Raw genomic sequence first — 4,826 nt, forward strand, 5'->3', positions numbered from 1 at the left:
TTAAAGTTCAAAATCCTCACTTGGAGGAGAAGATGGTGGTGGAGGAGGAGGACCCTAGGCTCACCTCATCCTATGAATACAACAAGATAACTATCCTACATACCCAGAAATCTTCCTGAAGACTGGCAGAACAAACTCCACAACTAAAGGTGGAGAAGAGCCCACATCAAATAAGGTAGGAAATGAGGAGACACAGCTGGGGAGAGAAAGGGATCATGGCTGCTTCCATGAGGAGGGAGCTGTGGTCACAAGGAAGAGTGAGAGACAAGTTAGCACACAGGGGAGCACAGGGAGAAAACAAATCCCCATAGCAATTGGCTTGGAAAGCAACAGGGCCTGAATTTCATGAGTTCCTGCAACCAGCAGGGCTTAAAGCCTGGAGTTTTAAAGGTCAGTGTGCTTGGCTCTGGGAAAGCTTGGAGGACATTGGGGCTGCTCTTGGAGAAAAAGCAGGGCAAACAGCCCTTGGACATACAGCTTGGAAATAGTGATCTCAAGAGTGCCTGGGGCACACAGTGGGGAGGTGAGTTGCTCATCTCAGAGCATGCCCCAAAGAGGCAGCATTCACAGAGAGACCCTTCTGGGAACAATGAACTAACTGGTGCCATTTCTTTCCTCTGCCCATCAGCATAAACACAGAGCAGTGCCAACACTCCCTACCTAACTTGCTTACACCAAGCTCCACACTCTGTTCTCCAGAAGAACCACCTTTCCCAGTCACACTTGCCTCAGTCCTAGCATGGCAGGCCCCCCTCACCCAGAAGACTGGCCTAAACCCCTACCAACACCAGGTCTCTTGACCTCAGAGTTTTGTGAGGCCTCCATTCTGGTGGTGGTGGCAACAGGTCTCATTTCACAAGCAGACCAGAACACACTAGTGAAAACGTGCCACATCCAGGCCAGCAACCAAACATTGTGCACAACAGGCAAAGAGAGCCTCAGCACACCACTGGCCTGAAGTATAAAGTGGCTAGGACACAACAGCAGAGTGCAGCACACAACACATATTGGAGGCCCTATGGAACACTACACTGCAGGGCACTACAGGACCTCTTCTTCCCATAAGGCCACTAACCTCAAGAACAAGAGATGTAGCTGACTTTCCTAACAGAGAAGCAGGTGCAGAGACTTAGACAAAATTAGAAGACAGAGGAATTTGCCCCAAATGAAAGAATAGGACAAGGCCACACCTGGAGAACTAAGCAAAACAAATATAAGTAACATACCTGATGAGGATTTCTTTTTTTTTTTTATTTATTTTTTTTAAGGTTTTATTTTTAAATAATCTCTAGCCCAACAGGGGCTTGAATTTACAACCCTGAGATCAAGAGTCACATGCTCCATTGCCTGAGTCAACCAGGTGCTCTCCTGATGGAGAATTTAAAGCAATGGTTGTAAGGATACTCACTGGACTTGAGAAAAGAGTGGAGGACATCAGTGAGACCATTAACACAGAAATAAGGGATAACATAGCAGAGATAAAGGCTCAGTAAACAAAATGAGAAACACCCTTGATGAAATAAACAGCAGCCTGAAAGAAGCAGAGGACTGAATTAATGACCTAGAAGTCAGAGTAATGGAAAGTAATCAAGTTGAAGAAAAGAGAGAAAGAAATCATGCAAACTGAGAGTAGACTTAGGAAACCCAGTGACTCCATCAAACATAATAATATTTGTATTATAGGAGTTCCAGAAGAAGAAGATGAGAGAAAGGGGGGGGGGTGTAGATAATTTATTTGAAGAAATAATAGCTGAAAACTTCCCTAGTCTGAGGAAGGAAACAGATATCCAGATCCAGGAGGCATGGAGAACTACCAACAAAATCAACAAAAACGGATCCATGCCAGGACATATTGTAATTAAAATAGAAAATATAGTGACACAGAAAAAATATTAAATGCACCAAAACAAAAGAAGACAGTTGCATACAAAGGAAACCCCATAAAGTTATCAGCAGATTTTTCATCAGAAACTTTCCAAACCAGTAAGGAGAGGCATAATATATTTGAAGTGTTGAATGAGAAAAACCTGCAGCTAAGAATATTCTATCCAGCAATACTATCATTCAGAGTAGGACAAAGAGTTTCCCAGACAAACTAAAACTAAAGGAGTTCCTGAGCACTAAACCAGCCCTACAAGAAATATTAAAGAGGACTCTTTGAGTGGAAAGAAGAGACCAAAAATGACAGTATGAAAGTAAGAAACACAAAAGCAGTAAAAATGAATATTTCTGAAAAATTCAAAGAACTCACAAAATAAAAGGATCAGAGAAAATCTTCAAAAATAACCACTAAACAAGTAATGAAGTGACAATAAATAAATATCTATCAATAATTACTTTGAATGTGAATGGACTAAACACTCCAATCAAAAGACAGGGTGACAGAATGGGTAAAAAAAAAAAAAAAGACCCATCTATATGCTGCTTATAAGAAACTCATTTTAGACCTAAAGACACCAGCAGATTGTATGGGAGGGAATGAGAAACACTTATCATGCAAATGGATGTCAAAAGAAAGCTGGAGTAGTAATACATATATCAGACAAAATAACCTTGAAAACAAACACTGTAACGGGAGATAAAGGAGAACACTATATAATAATAAAGGAGACAATATGAAAAAAATATAACAACTATAAATATTTATGTACTCAAATACATAAAACAGTTAATAGCAAACATAAAGGAACTAATTGATAAAAATGCAATAATAGTAGGGGACTTTAACACCCCACTTACATCAGTGGATGGATCATCTAAACAGAATATCAACAAGGAAACAATGGCTTTGAATGACATATTGGACCAGAGGGATTTAACAGATATATTCAGAAGATTTCATCCTAAAATAGCAGATACATTCTTTTCAAGTGCACATGGAATATTCTCCAGCATAGGTTATATATTAGGCCATGAAACAGGCTTCAAAAAATGGAGAAAGATTGAAGTTATACCATACATCTTTCCTGACCACAACACTATGAAACTAGGAATCAACCACAAGAAAAAATCAGGGAAGACCACGAATACATGGAGGTTAAATAACATGCTACTAAAGAATGAAAGTGTCAACCAGGAAATAAAAGGAGACATAAAAAAGTACGTGAAAACATAATGGTTCACAACCTTTAGGATGCAGCAAAAGTGGCTCATCAATACAGGCCTATCTCAAGAAGCAAGAAAAATATCAAATAAACAACCTAATCTTACACCTGAAGGAGCTAAAAAAGAACAACAAACAAAGCCTAAAACAGCAGAAGGAAGGAAATACTAAAGATTAAAGCAGAAATGAATGATATCAAAACTAAAAAAACAACAGAAGAGATCAATGAATCTAGGAGCTGATTCTTAGAAAAATTTGATAAAATTGTTAGACCTTTAGCCAGATTCATCAAGAAAAAAAGAGAAATATCCAATAAATAAAATCGCAAATGAGAGTGGAGAAATAATGAAATACCACAGAAATATAAATAATAAAAGATTTTTAAAAACTATATGCCAACAAATTGAACAACCTAGAAAAAATGGATAAATTCCTAGAAACATGTAAACCACCAAAACTAAAACAGGAAGAAATAGAAAATGAACAGGCTGGTTACCAGCAAAGAAATTGAATCAATAATCAAAAATCTCCTAAAAACAGAAGTCCAGGACAGATGGCTTCACAGGCAAATTTCGCGAAACACTTAAAAAGAGTTAATACCTATTCTTCTTAAATTATTAAAAAAAAAATAGAAAAGGAAGGAAAACTTCCAAATTAATTCCATGAGGCTAGCATTACCTTGATACCAAAAGCAGTTAAAGACACCATTAAAAAAGAGAACTATAGGCCAATATTTCCAATGAAGATAAATGCAGGAATCCTCAACAGAATATTAGCACACCAAATCAAACAATATGTTAAAAACTCATTCACTGCAATCAAGTGAGATTTATTTCTGGGATACAAGAGTGGTTCCATATTTGCAAATCAATCAATGTGATACACCACATCACATAAGAACCATATGATTATTTCAATAGACACAGTATCCCTGATGAACCTGGATGCAAAAATTTTCAGCAAGATACTAGCAAATCAAATTCAACAGTATATTAAAAGAATTATTCACCATGATCAAATGGGATTTATTCCTGGGCTGCAGGGCTGGTTCAATATTCACAAATAAATCAATGTGATACACTACATTAATAAAAGAAAGGATAAGAACCATATGATCCTTTCAATAGATGCTGAAAAAGCATTTGACAAAATAAGGCATCGTTTCTTAATAAAAACCCTCAAGAAAGTTGAGATAGAAAGAACATACCTTAATGTCATAAAAGCCATATATGAAAGGTCCACAGCTAATATCATCCTCAATGGGGAAAAACTGAGAGCTTTCCCCCTGAGGTCAAGAACATGACAGATACATGCACTCTCACCATTGTTGTTCAACATAGTACTGGAAGTCCTAGCATCAGCAATAAGACAACAACAACAACAACAACAACAGAAATAAAAGGCATCCAAATTGGCAAAGAAGAAGTCAAACTTTCACTCTTTGCAGATGACATGATACTCTACATGGAAAACCTGAAAGACTCCACCAAAAAACTGCTAGAGCTGATACAGGAATTAGGCAAAGTCACAGGATGTAAAACCAATGTACAAAAATCAGTTGCATTTCTATACACCAATAATGAAGCAACAGAAAGAGAAATCAAGGAATTGATTCCATTTACAATTGCACCAAAAATGATAAAATACCTAGGAATAAACTGAACTAAAGAGGTAAAAGATCTGTATGCTGAAACCTATAGAGAGCTTATGAAATAAATTGAAG

The sequence above is a fragment of the Prionailurus viverrinus genome, chromosome C1, assembly GCF_022837055.1.
Source record: "Prionailurus viverrinus isolate Anna chromosome C1, UM_Priviv_1.0, whole genome shotgun sequence".
Lineage (NCBI taxonomy): Eukaryota > Metazoa > Chordata > Mammalia > Carnivora > Felidae > Prionailurus > Prionailurus viverrinus.